Source organism: Pezoporus wallicus, unplaced genomic scaffold (genome assembly GCF_028554395.1).
Source record: "Pezoporus wallicus isolate ANWC-B61680 ecotype Strahan unplaced genomic scaffold, APGP_CSIRO_Pwel_v1 contig_6566, whole genome shotgun sequence".
NCBI classification, from domain to species: domain Eukaryota; kingdom Metazoa; phylum Chordata; class Aves; order Psittaciformes; family Psittacidae; genus Pezoporus; species Pezoporus wallicus.
In genome coordinates this window covers 1,305,452-1,324,373 of record NW_026638763.1, presented here as the reverse complement: position 1 = coordinate 1,324,373, position 18,922 = coordinate 1,305,452, and the positions used below count along the sequence as shown (strand labels likewise).

The window sequence follows — 18,922 nt, the reverse complement described above, 5'->3', positions numbered from 1 at the left end:
AGTCCCAAATTCACCTCCACGTGTCATGTGCCACAGCCAGCTCCAGGGCTCTGCCGTGGCAGATAGAAAGTGAAGAAAGGGAGTTCAGGCAAGGTGCTCAAATGATCTTGTCCCTGTACACTCAAAGTCACAGAGGTTTTAATCGCTATTTCAGAGAAATGTTTCATCAGGGGAAGAGTTTTACAACTTGTCATCTTCCTAGCATAAATAGGCTTTGGAAGAATATTTGGCTAAGTCATGTTGAAAGGACAGCTGGCCAAATCGATAGAAACCATTTCACCTGTCTTCCCTCAATGGTGCGTTTATGCCATTGCCTTTCTTAGTAAATTGAATCTCCCAATTTTTTCTGTGAAAGGTGACCCTGTACAGCGGACTGGATGGCACTGGAGATCATCAGCAGTTCTCAGTGTCCAGAGGCTTCAGTAACAGTTATTTGGGGGTGCTAGAATGATCAAAATTGATTTCTTAGGATAAAGATAATGGTTTTCAGAAAGAACCCTTCAAACCTGTTTGCCATAATCTACAGTCATGTTTAATAGCCATGGTTGTCCGTTATTCTTCCCAAAAGCCCTTTTGATTTAAAACCAAATAAAAATATGATTCCTTTACTTGATGACCAGTGCACTCGTGATCTTCAGTGTATGGTAGCTAGTAGGGATGGTTGCAGATATAAAAGAAAAAGAAAGATGTGTCCCATGTGTCTTTTGAGTCATATGTAGACATAAAATTTTATAGGAGCTAAAACCTTAGCAAGGTTTTGAAGTACTTTCTTAAGAGTTAAAAGTTTAATGTAAAAGAAAGCCCCCTTTAGATGTTGGAAGAACATTATTATGTCTCCCTGGAGCCTTCTCTTCTCCAGGCTGAACCAGCCCAGCCCTCTCAGCCCATCTCCAGGGCTGAGCTGCTGCAGCCCTTGCAGCATCTCCATGGCCTCTGGATTTGCTCAAGCAGGTCCACATCCCTCTTGTGTTGGATGACCCAGAGCTGGATGCAGTACTTCAGGTGGATCTCAAGAGAGCAGAGTCCAGGAGGAGAATCCCCACCTTCGACCTGCTGCTCATGCTCTAGGGATGCAGCCCAGCACACACAGGAGTTCTGGGCTCAAGCACACTGTTGGGTCATGGGGAGCTTCTCGTCACCCAGTGCTTCCCAAGTCCTTCTCCTCAGGGCTGCTCTCAATCCATTCTCTGGCCAGCCTGTAGTTGTGCTTGGGACAGTCTCAACTTAGGTGTAGAACCTTGCACTTGGCCTTGTCAAACTTATGGAAGTTCACACAGTCCCACCTCTCCAGCCTGTGCAGGTGCTCAATCCTACTGTCCATGTCACCGACAAAGATGTTGAACAGCACCACTCCCTGCGCCAACCCCTGAGGAGCACTACTTGTCACTGGTCTCCACTTGGACATTGACCACAAGCTTGATGAGTTGACCGTATGCTGATCCAGTGGGGAAAGTTGTTGTTTCTCATGAGCTAGCTTTTCAAAGTGTCGCTCGAAATGAAAGTTTTGATTTGCTGCTAACAGGTACAGAAAGAGGAAAATGTTTTTTTTTTGCAGAGTTATGACAATGACATTTACAATTGTAACGTCCCAAAGGGGAAAGATATCTGTGCTACATGGTTTAGATGGTTATGTCTCAGCATGGTGTCCAGTTTTCAGTAGTATAATAATTCTTTTGAGATTCTCATAGCTTCTAAATAGCCTCTAAACAAGGACACTACATAATTTCATACATGGTTTGGGGAAAAAATGGAAGGATGGTCTTCTATCACTGTCTCTAGTTATAAATCTTAGTGAAACTTACATGTATGAACTATGTGCACGTAGTGTAGATATGAAGAAAGAGGGTAGTGTTGCACTGAAAGATGCTGGGCACCTTCCCTGTTACAGTCAGTGTAATACACTGTATGTGTGTGGGGAAGCATGAACCAGAAGAAAAAGAGAAATGGGTTCAGTAAGTTGATGTTTTAAGAAATACAAACTGATACCTGTAAAAGCAGAGTGAGGCAGCTGTTGTCCGGGAGAGCAGTGAATAGCTACATTATAGCAACAGACACTAACACCTTAACAGCTTTCTACGTTTTATTCCTCTCTGATTTTGGAGAGGCTTGCTTCATGGGCGGGTGTGCATTTACAGTGAGAGCCTTAGCCTAGTTCTTACAATAATTGTCTGAGTTTGAATAAGAAGAAAGGAAAGAAGCAGATCGTACCTGCAGCTACACAAAGAAGAGCTTTGCAAGTCATTCAGCAGAGTGAATCGTCTGCATTTAAGCACAGGATGGGTGGAACATCACAGCTGATTGCTCTTCCTGGTGTGGTTTTGACTTAACCATCTACCAAACTTCTTGGCTCATGTTGGTGCAGCCATGGTGGGGAGAAGCCCATCACTCTGAAGCCACAGCTTTGGAAGAATTTCACAAAGCCTTTTAGGAAGATGGTTATATGGTATTCCAGCAGGAAACTATCACAGGGCCTTCATAAAATATGTCAAGAAAATGCCATAAAGCTTTCTCGCTTCCCTTGAAAACAGAATATTTGGCTTTTGGTAACTAGCCATAGTAATAAGGAAGATTGGAGTGGTAGCAGTAGTTAAGCAGAGAGGACCACAGCTCACAGCAACCTGTGCTTCAGCAGGTAACGAAGATGGCCAACTCAATGCTGAAGCTGGCAAACCTCTGTGTACAGGGTGATCTGCACACAGCTGTGGCTGGTGAGATGCTGAGTCACTACCATGGGTGCTGCCTGAGCTACAGCTGATGGAATTTGTGTACTTCCAGTGGTTTTCCGCATTTCTGTTGCTTGTGGTTGGCTAATTAATAATTTGCATTAGTTATGGTGAGGGAATTTATGGAAAAGTGAATTAATTCTTCATTTATATTAAACAACAGCATGATTGATGTGCTAATTAAACGGATACATGTTCTCAATATTCTACTTTATTATATGCAAATATGAAGGCCAGCTGCAATAGCAAGTTCTGGTAATATATATACACACAATAGCAAGGGCAAGATGCATTATATTTCAGCTTCATAAAATGTATATTTTTTACTGTGTACAACTCATACAAGAACTGGGATATCTTCTCCCTGGATATGAGGAAGCTGGGAATAGTGGTTCATAAGTGTGTAGTGCCGTGTTGGTATCAGCTGTTCTTCTGTGCGTGTGATGTAAGTACCCAGGGCAGTAGTTAAGTTTAAGGATGTAATTAATCCTACAGACACCAAAGTAAATTGCTGTAGTTTGATGTTCAGCTCTGCTTTGTGGGGCTAATTGTGTGTATGAAGTTATGCGTGTAACCGAAGTGTTTGACTTCATTACAACTGGAACTTAAAGCAGAACACAGGATCATATTTAAAAATATCATAGTGACACTGCATTTCTGTATCCCTCTCCATTAGACTGCTTGTTATTTGGAACACCTGAATTTGTACAAAGAGACCAAATTCCTCTATTCAGCTCATTGTATCTGCAGGAGTAGGTCTTAAATAGAGCATTATGAAGCTCCGCTGTTATATTCTCATGTACATGCATAACATCTGATTTATTTATTATTTTTGAGAGAGATTTTAGGTGTGGTTTAATAGTCTGACATGCTTTGGTACAGCTACCTTCTGCATTTTCTTGCCTGTAAAGCCTTAATGGTCAGAGTACATTTATTTGTGCAGGTTTGCAGGGGTAAAATAAACTAGACCAGATATATTTCAGAAGCTTTAAAAACAGTTTAAAGTAGATGTTTCTATAAATCCCTATTTTATTACTGTAAGTGCAGTTATGTCATGGAGTAGGACATAACCTATTGTTTCCTTTTGCACTGCTGCAAGGTACACACAGCTGATCAATGGCAGTTACCGAGGGAGAATCAAGCACATTATGCAACTCTGCACAGTGCTATATGCTGAAATACTAAGTCAGTCCAAATTCCCATGAACTTTAATGGTTTTTTTTTTTCTTCTAAGCAATTCCCCGTACAAGTCCCATTAAATGAGCAAAGGATTTCTATTGATTATGCTAGCTTTAGCATCTGGCTGCAGGGATTCAAGCATGAACACTGCAAAACTCTATCCCAGTTACATGCAAGGGAAAATAGTATTTTGGTATGTAAAGAAATCTCTTGATGTTAAAGAGATTGCTCTGCTATAGCCCCAAACACCATTTTGAAAGTATACCTCTTGCTGACCATTTACAAGCTGAAATGAAACTGATGGATAAAAATGAATTTGTTGGAACAGACCAGGAAGACACCCCATTTCAGGGCAGATGCTGCATAAAAAAAGGTGTAGCTCTGTGGTGCACAGCACTATTGTAATTGCTTGTTTTTTCAAGCCACATAAAGGTTTGTGCCAAACCAGGCCCTGGGCTCGCTATGGATGTTCCTTTGGATGTTTTTGTTGTGAACTGGGGAAAAATGACTTCAGTATCCCCATTGCTGGCATTCCGAACTTCCACTCCATGTAGATGCTCTGCTCTGCTCTGCATGATACAATACTGAATGGCCACATGGGAGAGAGCAGGTGCCTGTCCCTTCACTTCCTAAACAGAACTTGGGTACCAGTGTAGCTTTTTTACTGACTGAGACTCTACTTCCAGCTCTCTGTAGGTATTGTGAGAGACTTTTGTCTATACAGTTGCCATTTTAAGCTATTCATGCTCAGATTGCTTCCTTTTCTTATTCCACTTGCTAGGGGAACTGATGAGGCTCCTTTTAGACTATTACAGCTTTATATAGGGTGGCTCCCCTAAAATCTATTGTTTATTTTTTTTAATGTTTCTGTCTATTGGATATTATTATTATTTGTTTGTGATGGGGTTTTTGGAAGGTAGATGCTTTTTTAATTATTTTTTTTAATCAGAAACTATATATTAAAACTGAAGTTAATGCAATGTGAAGTATTCTGCCAAATTGGAGTAATTAATAGCAATAAAAATAGCCCATGTAATTTCTGATTTAATGGTGATTTAAACTCTTATGTTTCTGCCTCAGTAACATTAGAGTGGAATATGTAGTGTTGTTTTTATTTAAGCGATCTACTTTAAAGTACTTATACAGGAAGCATTATTTAGTGCTTTTAGGATTACACTAAACTAATCTAAGATGTGCCTCATTAGTTTTCCTACTACGTGGAATGAAAATATCACCAGCACTGGTCTTTAAACTGCATTTTGCAGTTCTACAATTACCATATTGATGCTTTTTTTCCCTATGACAAATAGACTATAGGGCTCTGCTGTGCTCTCTACATCCTAGCAGTTCTTACATTTACAGTAATATTGAGCTTTCCATAGGCGTGATGGGGGTGTTTGGTCTGCAGTCTATATTGATCAAATGTAAATGGCATTATGCAGGTGTTATAATGTGTGAGAGCGCTACATACACACTATACTTGATCAGCTAGGTTTGTAAAGCTTGTAGTTTGCTGGTTTTCAGTTAGTACCAAGGGATTATTGGTAGTGGACAAAATATTCTGATATTTTGAGTTCAGAGGAACTGGGGGTTTGTACTTCAAACAAAACCCAAAACTCTAAATCAACTTGCATGGTCTTTATAGTATACAGATATCACACATATGGGTACTGCTGAAAAATATACAGACTCAATGACAGAATGGGCAGTCAGTGAGTATCCTAACAGTTCACCCAGAAGGATTCTCTAAAGCAGCTGTTCGCAGTATGTAGCATACTAGAGTCTGTTTACTAAATAGCCCATGTCGTGATAAAAATATGCAGCAATGCAGATGTGCTTATCCTCAAAAGCAAACTAATCTTTTAGGTTGTGGTTTGTACCTTTGCTTCTGATGAAGCAAATCTTGCTTCTTTGACTGACTTCTGCAAGATGCAGTGTCCCAATTTATCCATCTTTTTCTTGAAGACATCCTAAGTTTTTTTTACAGAATAGATGGCATAATCATAGACTGGTTTTGATTGGAAAGGACCTTTAAGATCACCTTGTTCCAATCCCTGCCATGGGCATATATAATAACATTTCCTTTAAGTCTAGTCTCCCTCTTGGCAAAAATAAGCAGAAGCCCATCTCCTCATTCATAGTCATCTCTAGTTCTTCCATAATACGCTAACGTTTACATGTGTATAAAAATGATTTTAGAAAAATTACTCATAGGCTTATTGGTAGTGCTTGGTCAGATTCTGAGAGGGCTTTAGCTCTCTGCTAAATATGCAAGCCAAACATTAGGAATCTGTTTTTTTTTCTGTTATAAACTGGTATATAATGCACAGGCAGCGGGACACAAAATGGTGGTAGCAAACTAAAACTGAGATTTTTTAGCTATTTTCAGACAAAGGATACCAAACACATAGAAAACCTTACGTCTTTCTATATATGGACTCCATGTTTTTTTTTCCATTGGAATGATGACTTAGAGTCTCACAGCACTACAACAGGCAATTTTCTCCCTCTTTTTCCTGCTTCAGAAGCAGGACTGTGCCGTGTACATTAAAAGTGCATATTTGTTACTTGTCATTAATGAGCAGTAATGACTCCGTATCCTTCAACTACAACAGTGGTGTTTTGAAAGTGATCTTTATCCTTCCTTATCACCCAGTTTGAAGTCATTTGAAAGGAGGATAAATGCCAACCCTTGAGTTCAATGTCACTGTAGAATTGTGGTTGTGGAAAATAAGTTATCCTTTTAGTTGTGTGTTTGTCTTTACTGCTCCAGCACAGTTTATATAAGCACAGTCTTTGTAGGAGGTTGGTTCTGGGATGTTTACCACAGACAAGAGCAGCCAACAAAATGGTTACATGGGGGGCTGGTTAAGAAAGTCTTCTTGATACTTCATGATACTGTGTTCAGTGGTGTTGATGGCAATCAGCTATAGGTGAAGTCCATGGAACAGCAGAAGATTTAGGATGTTGGGACCATCGTAAGATTTAGAACATACAGCTGGGGTCTGTAAATGGTAACAGATGGCAAGAAAGCTAACAAAGGTGAAAAACTGAAATCTGGAATCCCACTATTTCATGTGGATGTGACTTAGGAAAAGGCATTTTATTCCAAATATTCTTTGAATTGAAAATTTGTACCCTGCATGACTGAGTCTTCCAAGGTTTGTTTTGCAGATGTCAGTAAGTATTGGAAAGCATCACATTTTAACAGCATGAAGACTCTTTCAGATAACTCCTGCAGCTTGGCAGTAAGGCTCCCATATGTATCAGAGACACTCATGCTTACCAGAAGTAATTTTTAATATGTATGTGTTTATATTATTTAAAACTCTTCTGTCAATCTTTAATGCATCTTTATACTATATCAAGGTTAGAACCAGCTACTTAAGAATTTACAAGGTCTGGCATGTGGCAATACAGATAAATGCATGGCAACTGGGAGCTCTGACCATGAAGTTTATTATTCTGTATGCAGTCAATGTTCATTACAAGAAATACTTACAGGGGTTTGTTGAAATGTAGATGTTGCATTCATTACTATAAAGTTAGGATGATAATGGTATAAAAGAAGTTTGAGAGAAAGGTGGGAAAGCAACCATACACCTTCCCATGCCAGGGAGGGCAGCATGGTATGTCCAGGCATCACAACAGACTTGATCATGGTTAACCTTTGTGTATTACATTCTGGGCACCACAATGTTACTTGAATCCTGAGCACTGAAATGGAGTGTGCATATTCTATTCCATTTTTGCAGGTATGTATTACACTGAAGATCTGTAGGCATTTAAGCAATTAGATAATTTGGTCCATTGTCTGTGCTTTAAAGGGCTGGACAAATGTCACAAATACTGTAAAACAGATAAAGGGTGATTTTTGCTGTTTGGTGATCTGTTTGTTTTTTTTTTTTTAATCTCTAGCTAACAGCACTTGGAATGTGTCTTCTTCTATCCCAAGTTCTTTTTCAACACACATGTTGGAAGTTGAAGGGAATCCTGAGACCCATTTCTAGTCTTTGTAAAGAAATGTGGATTTGGGTCTCTCTAAGGTTTTTTTCCAGTATTGAAGATCTTTGCTTTCTGCTTTCTTCCCCATAAGGCTTACAGACAGCAAAGGAGAGGTGGGAAGAATTTGCCAAATATGCCATATATCGCACAGCAAATATTTTACAAATTACATGGTCTTAAAGTGCTTAGCTATGATCAGTAGGATCATATTTTTCTGCAAGCAGTTGTGCAAAATTCCACAGCAGAGCCAGGAATGGCAAACAAAAAATATTACTTGAATCTTCTAAACCAGCCTATTCAAGCCTCACAAAACAGTTCAGGAATTCTTAACCTTGGTACCGTCTTTGAAGATTAATCCACTGAGGTTCTAAAGAATGATATAGTAGAATCCGTCAGTAAGTCTATCGTTCTACAAGTCAATGTTTTCTGTAGGTATTTTCTCTCTGATATAGTGAGCAGTGTAATATGCAGCTAGAGAGTGAAGCTTTCTAAAGTTCTGCAAAAATAGAGGATAATTAAGTATCGTGACAATTTAGCAGATCAAGTGTTGGCTTTTCTTGCATTTAATGGTTTAAAATATGTATTATATCCTTTCTAAAGGATAAGTTTTAGCAGAAATCAGTGAAATGGCTCGCAGGAACCTCTTGGTTGAACTCCACAGTGTGTGTTTCTGTGTGAGAATTTGCTTAGGAAATCAGTTCCGTTCAGTGTGTTCATTAGCAATGAGGATGGTGGAATACAGAATAGCTTATAAAATATGCAGATGACACCAAGCTGTGAGGAGTTGCAAATGCCTTTCTGTATCAAATCAGAATTCAAAATAAACTTGGCAAATTAGAAAGATGGTCTGAAATCAGCAAGATGAAATTCAGTTAAGTGCTATATGACATATTTAGGAAAAAGACTTCAGCTACACAAATAGCGGTCAAGAGAACAAAGGATAACAAAGTCCACAATGCACTGTTGTCACAAACTGAGGAAATGTAATTCTGGCATGCGTGAGGAGGGATGTGGTGCCTATAATGTCGGGTAATTATTCCAAATTAAGGTTAGTGGGGTCTGAGTTGATCTGTTATATCCATGTTTGGTCATGACTTTTGAAAAAGTTTAGAAAACTGCGTCAATTAGAGAACTGAGTTTGCCTAGTTTAAGACAATGTTAGTAACAACCATCTGATATATAAAGATTTTAACACAAAAGGTAGAAAGAAATTGTTCTCTCTATTCCTGAGAGAAGAGTTAAGGGAAACCTCTGTGATTTGCATTCAGAGTGAAGAGGGTTGTGCTTTAGAAAATGCTTTTTGAAGTATGAACCCCAGAAAAAGCCACCCAGAAGTGCTGTAGAACCTCCTTCTCAAGGAAAAGTCACACAAATCTGTGTTGGGTGAGTCTACACAGTCCTTCCTTAGCACAACGTGGATTAGATGATGCCTTTCAGCATATGTTTCTGTAATTCTGCGCATGAAATGGGAGTGGAGCAAACAGCTTGAAAAATTTTCCTCTTGAAACATCATGGAAAAATTGAATGGGCTTCTTCAGTGGGGAAAATTGCCTAGCAGTTGGGGCAGAGAAGCTACTCAGCAGAGCTTTGCAGGCCACATGGGGTCTGCAGCCTGCCACTTAGGGATCATGGGACTGGAGAATTACCATGAGTTCTGAACCTAAAATCCATTTCTCTCTCATACATATATATGTCCAGTTACACAGATCATCAGAGGAAGAACATGATTCGTAGATATCAACTTTGCCTCTTAGTCCTAACTGTGAAGAAACTATTTATGTAACTTTCTTCCCACAAGAGCTTCCATTAATTCTGTTGATGGAAGCATTTTTTAACATTACAGTACAGAAATAAAGCACAGAGCATAATACCCTTCTCTGCCTTCAAAAGTGAGAAAGAAACACAGAAGGGAAACTGACCTTGAAACGTTAATGCTTTGGTTCCTTATTAATTTAGAAATGGGAGTTGACAGTTTGATGCTCTAATTGCAAGTTATATCTTTAAATATTTTCTTTTATCAACCTTGATAATTTAACAGAATTTACCAACTATCAAGTTTCAAGTAGTTTTCATTCCAAACTCTTATACACCACAACACTGTTCCTAATCATCTGTGAAAAAGCTGCCATGCAACAGAAGACTGGGAATTGCTAACAGTAATGATGAAAACTAATTCAAACCAGGCCACAGGTAAAAGCTTCTGTGAAAGCAATCTGCATCTTTTCAAGTTGGCCAGGCTAAAATTGCCTCTTAGGAAAGCAGTTTGTCTTTCATTACAAAAGAAGATAAGCCATTATCTCAGTACCCAACAAGTACCTAATGCACGGGCCAAAAAAGAGGCAACAGTGATATACTGAATAGGGAAAATCTTATGTAAGTTTGCCCACATTGCCTTTCCCTTTGCTTCTCTCTCTGTGAAGTGGTTCACAACCACAGGTGCAGTGTAAAACTATAGGGGCTATTCCTTTGCCCCTGGTCTAACCCTGGTTGCCTATAGCCTCTTCCCTGCTGCTCTAAAGAGCTGTCCTGTGGGCTGCCAACTCTTTCAGAATTGGCTTCAAGACATGGCAGATGTAAGCTGATCCTGTTTCTATGCGATTCCCAGTGATGTAATTTAATACTCATATAGGACTGACTTTTCCTAAAAGAAAGTGGAATAGCATATTTCATAAAGGAAGTGATATTAGAAGTTTAGTTACATGATAATGGGCAGTATGAATCATGGTAGAAATCATTAGAGGTGAGGAAATACAGCTTTCACTCCAGAGGGAAGATATCTGGAAGGGACATCAATGTTTTAACATTTGATTGCATCTACTTGTTTGTCACTACTGTCATGCTCTCTTTTTCTTCTTGGCTTAATTACTTCTCCTTAAGGTACGCTGGGTACCAAGTAATTGACTAAGCTTGAAAAATTGATTCAGATACATATATATGGATTCTGCAGACTGAAAATAAACACTGGCTCTCTCTGTGGAGCAAGGTGGAGTTGCCTGCTGCTTTGGCTTAAGGCAGGTTAGAAATGCCCTGTTTCTGTAGTGTGTAACAGCTGACATTGTAGACTAAGTGATTCTTTTTTCATTTTTATTTTGGCCAGCAGTAATTATCAACAGCCTTGTAAGCAAAAGGAAGGAATGAATAAGTAAAGATTCTCTAAGAAGTGATGCCAGTTGTTCTTTACAAGCATTTTAGATGAAAGGCTTAGTGTTAGGTTGCAGAGATTCACAGTACACAATACTGTAATGACATAAACAATGTGCATATTATTACACAGGTTCTAGAAAAATCCTCTTTCTCTGATCTGATTAAGGATGGTATCTTGAAAAGGATTATTTATGTTTTTAAGTTGGTATGTTGTCAAATCACCAAGATGCCATCAGTGCATAATTCAGGAATGTACATATATCTTCAAAGGACTGAGAGCTAAACAGAATACATGCAGATCAGCAGGAGAATTTTGAATTTTTCTAAGATCTGATGCAGGGCCAAACTTTGTTGTTTAGAAGAAAATTATTTTCCACTGGCCCAGCATGTGCATTATCAGATCTAATGTGGTAATAGCCAGGTAGATTACAACAGTCAGCTAACGCAGACTAATGTGTTTTGATAATTGCACAAAGAGTGGATAAACAGAAAGTGATCAAAGACCGAGCATCACAAAATGGACTTTATTAATTAATCACAAAAGCTGTGTCTATATCTGTGAGTTATAACAATGTGTTTAGTACAATTATATGTGGAGGCATTGTGTGCTGTATGGAGTGTTCACTTTCTGAAGTTTTTTGTGGGGAGGAGAGCTGGTTTGGGCAAGTGAGGAAGTGTGTGAATTTACTCCACTTCTTCACATGAATAAATATGTTTTCTACTGCTGTACAGCTAAGATTGAAGATTTTGTGTACATTGTGAATAGAATGAGTACAAGAAGCTACCACTGTAAATTATGAAGCCTTTTGGCCTTTTAGAGGTACAGGTTTAAGGTTCTGGAAGAGCATTTTCTAATTATTTTCAAAGATCTGCTGGGCAGTCTAGAAGGTTAACTACAGATATGTTGAGATCCTAGAAAGTTTTCTCCCTCCTAAATCCTGAATCCTAGGAGCTTGGGAAGCAGCCAGGAATTTCACTAGACAGGATAGAGATTTTTAAGCATTGTTCTGGGTGAGATCTATCACTGACATCCAGATGGGCATTTACGTAAATGAAACAAAAGATATGAGTTTTGTGCTATGAGTATTTTCCTCTACTTATGTTCATTTTATGTTGGTTCTTTTTTTTTTTCATTTCCTGCTTTCTCTTTTTTTTTTAATTGTTTTAGTTCTTATTTTCTCTTTAAAAAGTGTTTTCCCTCATTGCAAGGATGCAAAGTTACGCTTTTCAGTTACACTACCTTTGCATAATAGAACCTGGAATTAAATGTCAGGGTTATAATTACTGCTGAAGTATGCTGGCAGGTGAGACTGGATAGCTCAAGCCAAGATAAAAAGGTGGCAGAAATAACTGTATTAGGGAGATGCTGTGCAAAGAAGACATATTAGGATAAGCTGTAGCAGGCAAAATGATTGATTAGGCTTTTGTGATGTGTTTGGTTTTGATTTATTGGTGGGTTAATCTTGGCTGAGGGCCACGTGCCCACCCAGCTACTGGTGCACTCGCCCTCCTTGGCAGGACAGGAGGAGAAAACAGGCTGAGAAAGCCCATGGCTCAAGGCAAGGACCATTAATGTTGTTGTGGGTAAAGCAGACTCAACTGGGGGAAAGTTAATTTCATTTATTGCTAATTAAAACAGATTCAGGTAGTGAGAAACGGATAAACATGAAAGCAGCACCTTTCCTGCCCCTCCACTGCAGGCCTTTGCTGCAAACCCCTCAACCCTTCCATGAGGGGCAGGGTGGTATGGTCAGTTCACAGCAGTTTCTGCTCCTCCTTTCTTCTCCCTCTTTTCCCCTGCTCTGGTCCGGGCTCTCCCCACGGCTTCAGTCCTTTAGGAAAAGGCCACAATGGGGCTCTGTGGGCCACAATTCCTGACAGGAAAGTTGATCAAGCTTGGGCTGCCTGTGGGCGATGCAGGAGCTCCAAATGGCACTGGAACAGGACTCCTCTGTCTTTTGTGTTTCTGAATCTGTTGTTTCCCCACGTTTCTCTTTCCTCTCAGGAACCTGGCCTAGAACGCTGCTGGAGATGGGGCAGCCACAACTCCATCTGGGCAGCCTGCGCCAGTGCATGTCCTTGGTGGGCTCTCCCAGAGGCACCACTGGTCACTCACAGACAGGCACCGCCATTTGCTGTGCTGGGTCTGCGGCAGAGGCAGTGCAAATCAGCTGGATCAGGCTGTTCCTGGCACGGGCCCGCCCTCAGCTCTCCTCACAGAAGCCGATGGTGCGGGCAGCTTTCTGTTTATATCCTGTGCAAAATGCTTTTGTTTGCTTTTGTTTTCTTCTCATTCTCATCCTCACTACACCGCCCTGATGCTGATACGGAGGAAAATCAGAGATGTGCCAAAAGGTGTGGTGAACAAAGGGGTTAACTGCCTGTTTCCCTGTCCCTGCCTTCCTGCTCAGAAAGAAAAAGGGATTTTCAGTCCATCTTGAGGTAATAATTGGCCTTTCTACTGATATTAATTTTTTTGTGCGGTCTTCTACCCCTTTATCTGTCAATTTTAGAGATTCATCTTGCTGATAATTAGATCCTTGGAGCACGGTTGCAGAGGTAAGGAAGCAGTACCGATCCTCCACATGTAATCATGGAATCACAGAATAGTTAGGGTTGGAAAGGACCTTAAGATCATCCAGTTCCAGCCCCCCCTGCCATGGAGAGGGACACCTCACACTAAGCCATGTCACCCCAGGCTCTGTCCAGCCTGGGATGGAGCATTCACAACATCCCTGGGCAACCCATTCCAGTGCCTCATCACCCTAACAGTAAAGAACTTCTTCCTTATATCTAACCTGAACTTCCCTTGTCTAAGTTTACCCTTTATCCTATCACTGCAGTCCCTAATGAAGAGTCCCTCCCCAGCATCCCTGTCTCCCCCCTTCAGATACTGGAAGGCTGCTATGAGGTCTCCATGCAGCCTTCTCTTCTCCAGGCTGAACAGCCCCAACTCTCTCAGCCTGTCTTCATACAGGAGGTGCTCCAGTCCCCTGATCATCCTCGTGGCCTCCTCTGGACTTGCTCCAACAGCTCCATGTCCTTAATCAGTAGCCATCCTCCAGAATTCAGTGTGTGTTATGTACGTTCTTGCCTTCAGAACTTCTCTGTTCTTCCATTCCATCACACCTAGAAAAACCACTGGTAAAGAAAAACTTGCCATTTCCCAGCAGTTTTCATTATAACTTTTTTTTTTCAACCACTTATAACTTCGCCCATGTATAAGTTCTCAGGTTGAAATTTCCTGTGCTAAATATCAAGAATAAGGCTGAATTCTTGTGTAAGAACACATTAGCTAAAATATTTCTGTGATAAAGAAAAATGTGTTGGGTTTAGGGTTTTTTTTTTCAGTCTCGGAGGAACTCCTCTACTCTCATATTTTGGATCAAGAAATGCAGCAGAAGAGCTTTCTGGTCTGAAAGCAGCTACTGGCATTACCAACAATCCTCTTTGCCCGTATCCGGGAATGCAAATAAATAAATTTGATCAACTCATTAAGTTCTAATAATTACATATCACAAGTGCTAGTCAGTAGAATGCTGTATTAGATTTTGGCAGCTAAATGCTGTCTATATTGAGAACATACTTTTATGTATAACTCCTATATGTCAAACCATAGAAAACTGGATTTTTCCTTCCTTTCTGCTACAGAGCAATTGGGTGAGGCTGGATAAGTCACTTAGACTACTAAGTTAGTAATTATTTTTGCATTCTTAATTCTCAGAGTGCCTAATTTTTAGACTTCTTGGGTTAGGTTTTTATTTCTGGAGCCTTCTTATTTCTACAATCTCTTGAGGTCTGTAGGAGGCTAGTAAAAATGGCTGAATATGTGGTGATTTTGTGAGATGCATTAGCCACTAAAATGGTTTTAAAATTAGAGGAGGTTTTGTGTGCCTTACTGTCCTGCATCTGTGCAATTGGATTTAACTGCTGTTATGACTTAGCAGGGGGTTGAGGTAATGCCTTTATTGTTTTATGATTGCCCTTCGCATACAAGCACTGTGTATTTTGTGCATCGAATGAAACAGGGCTCAATAGGAATGTTGCTACTTTAGGACTTGAAGGAACCTCAAGACACCAACCAGTCTTTCTCCTAACCATAATGGAAGTAATCTGTAGGTAATACACGATAGCTGTGCTGAAAGCTTTAAGAACAAGGTAATGATGGCAGATGGCTATGGGTTCCAGTGTTTCAGAAACCTTATTAACAGAAAGTTTTCCTTCACATCTGACTGAAATCTTCCCTGGCTCAGTGCAGTGTGGCTAGTGTTTGTATTAAAACAAACACACAGTTACACAGACAGATTTGGATTTAAAACTTTTTAACCTGAAGGTTGATTTTTTGTGTGTGTGAAATCAAATATAGCACATGTTAAGACCAAAAGTATTTTACATCTGAAGATACAATATTTTTATTTATGGTTCAGTCAAAATAAAATAATTTATGATTGTTTTGAAAGCAAATTACTGGGAGCACTATATATCTCCCATGGCAAGTGCTGAAGAGATGAGCATGTCTTATAATGCTAGAATGAATTGTGTAAACACGGGTATTTATATACTCAATAGCAGCAAAACTCTGAAAAGGTTTGTTTTTTTTCTCTTGGCCACGTTTCCTCTGATCCCATTTCTGTCCCAAAGGAGGAGGAGGAGAAAGCTAATGTTCCTATCACATATGTTCCATTATTGATTTCCATTGCAGTCTACCCAAAGTATTCCGTGCTGGAAATAATTAGACCCTGTGAACAGACATGAAGCAAAAATCTATACAATGCCAGCTTGCCAGAAGTGAAGACAAGGGTGCCTAATTAATGTTGCCTATAGAACGCCTTTTGGATGAATGGACTTCCCTTTCTTAGAAACAGCTCAACAGTCGTGTCGCAGATTTGCTGTTAATTAAATAGCGCTCACTGTGTGCCTGTAATAATGGCATGGAGAAAAAAAAAAACAACATTGGGCAGCAACAGCATTTTACAAGAACTCCAAGAGCTCTCCAATTAGAAGAAAAGCCTGTGAAAAATAAATCTGCAGGCTCCACAGTGATGACAAGATACTTCCTTCCGTATGAAATTCACTTTAGGGATTGTCTCAAAGCTCTTTAGGAATGTGCAGTCACTGAAGAAGTTTGGACATTTCAGAAGTTGGACAGGAAGTGAGTTGGGAGGGCTAAGGTCAGGATCTGGAAGGAAGTAGTATTTTCCTTTGAGTGAAAGGTGGACTGAAGGCAATTGAAGTTAGACCGTATAACACATCTTGGCAACTGAGAAAGCAGATATTTGGGAAGAATATAAGAGAGAGAACTGATGGAAAAGCTTCACAACAGGCATGCGCTTTGACTAATAGCAGAAATATCTAGAGGGTGGGGTTAGGGTATTGGTACCATCTTAAGGCATATCAAGGATAAGAAGGTTATGAGGGGCAGTCAACATGGCTTCACCAGGGGGAAATCATGTTTGACCAATCTCTTAGCCTTTTATGAGGAAATAACACGGTGGATGGATGATGGCAGAGCGGTGGATGTGGTCTACCTTGACTTCAGCAAAGCATTTGACACAGTCTCCCACAGCATCCTCACGGCTAAAATGAGGAAGTGTGGACTGGATGATCAGGTAGTGAGGTGGACTGCGAACTGGCTGAAGGAGAGAAGCCAGAGAGTTGTAGTCTATGGAGCTGAGTCTAGTTGGAGGCCTGTAACTAGTGGAGTGCCTCAAGGGTCAGTACTGGGACCGGTGTTATTTAATATATTCATCAACGATTTAGATGAGGGAATTGAGTGTACTATCAGCAAGTTTGCTGATGACACTAAGCTGGGAGGAGTGGCTGACACGCCAGAAGGCTGTGCTGCCATCCAGCGAGACCGGGACAGGCTGGAGAGTTGGGCAGGGAGTAACTTGATGAAATATAACAAGGGAAAGTGTAGAGTCCTGCATCTGGGCAGGAACAACCCCAGGTTCCAGTATAGGTTGGGGAACGACCTGTTAGAGAGCAGTGTAGGGGAGAGGGACCTGGGGGTCCTAGTGGACGACAGGATGACCATGAGCCAACACTGTGCCCTTGTGGCTAAGAAGGCCAATGGCATCCTGGGGTGTATTAGAAGGGGGTGGTTAGTAGGTCGAGAGAGGTCCTCCTTCCCCTCTACTCTGCCCTGGTGAGACCGCATCTGGAATATTGTGTCCAGTTCTGGGCCCCTCAGTTCAAGAAGGACAGGGAGCTGCTGGAGAGAGTCCAGCGCAGGGCAACTAAGATGATTAAGGGAGTGGAGCATCTCCCTTATGAGGAAAGACTGAGGGAGCTGGGTCTCTATAGTTTGGAGAAGAGGAGACTGAGGGGTGACCTTATAAGTGTCTATAAATATATAAAGGGGGAGTGTCACGAGGATGGAGCCAGGCTCTACTCAGTGGCAAACAATGATAGGACAAGGGGTAATGGGTACAAACTGGAACACAAGAGGTTCCACTTAAACTTGAGAAGAAACTTCTTCTCAGTGAGGGTGATGGAACACTGGAACAGGCTGCTCAGGGAGGTTGTGGAGTCTCCTTCCCTGGAGCCATTCAAAACCCGCCTGGACACATTCCTGTGTAACATTATCTAGGTGTTCCTGCTCTGGCAGGGGGATTGGACTAGATGATCTTTCGAGGTCCCTTCCAATCTCTAGCATACTGTGATACTGTGATACTGTGAAAAACTGGAGGGTGTCTGGTATGTGTAAGATAGATTAAGAGAAAAATGTAAGCTGTATCCATGTGACACTGCTTGCTTGTTTTTTTTCTCCAAATAACATAGTGATAGAGTTTTTCACAAACCTGAAAAATCATAGACAGGCCTGAACCAGTGATGGATCTTCCTGCCGTAGCACATGCTGTCAGTCATTTTGCAGCTGGCATCCTTTTCTCCTTCTGTAGTCTTCTCGACTTCTGTTTCTTTTTCCCTTGCCATTCCTTGCTACATCCAGAGGAGCTTAGGACCTTGTTGCTAACAAGTAGAAGATCCTCCTGTGCTAGTCTCGCTTCTGTGTGAGGTGCGTACTGGTGGGAAAGGAAGCTCCTATCTTTTCAAGGCTCAGCGAAGGGTTTTTAGCAGCCCTGATATGGATTTATCTTTGTATTTATTAGCCCACTCATTTTCCGTGAAGCTGGTCTCTAGAATAGCAATGCTCTGTGCCTATGCATGGTGCAGAAAACAGCAGTGGGATTTTTGGTGTGTCACTGATCTCCAACAGTAGAGGGATTCTGGGACAGTTGTTCTCACCCTGTAATTTGCAGGCCACTGGCATGCCTTCTTTCATTTTAATTCTCTCCTTTTATCTCTATTCTCTCCTTACTCTTCTAGGTATCTGTTGTGGCCAGTCTAAGTGATATGATTGCTCTCTGTGCATCTCTGGAGAATTTAAATGGATCATTCCGTCATTCTCTTTTCTGCCTATAAATTCAAAGGGGCTTTCTCTTCTTTAGACAAAGACAGAAAAATATTTTTTTTTTCTCTTGAAGAAACTAAAGAATGGGTAAAACCCAGGCTCCTTGCTCAAGCAGTTAAATTCAGCTGATGAATCTGTAGGAATCTTCCTAGACTTTGCCTTAAACTGCAAGAATAGGTGTGTTCCGTAATGAAAACTTAGTTTCATCAATATGCTTTTAGCATGGATTTGATAGAGGGAATTATTTTTCAAACTAGAGTGGAAGCTGTAAGTCTGGTTTAGGAATTTTGTGAATTAATTTGAGTGCAAGAGAAAGGTGCTATTAAAAAAGGGATTTTTATAATATGCATTCTAAGACCTCTCTTCCAATTTGTCTGTTTATCATTGTCTCTATTCTCATTCTGTTCTAATAAGTGTTTTTCTCTGCAAACTGTGAGCTCTGATTCACAGCTGAAGT

The 18,922-nt window shown here is 40.6% G+C and overlaps 1 protein-coding gene across 1 annotated transcript in view; it reads left to right on the top strand.

Moving 5' to 3' along the window:
• SPAG16 (sperm associated antigen 16) overlaps nt 1–18,922 on the top strand; it is a 430,349-nt gene that overhangs the window by 197,778 nt on the left and 213,649 nt on the right. The gene's annotated exons all lie outside the window — the stretch shown is intronic.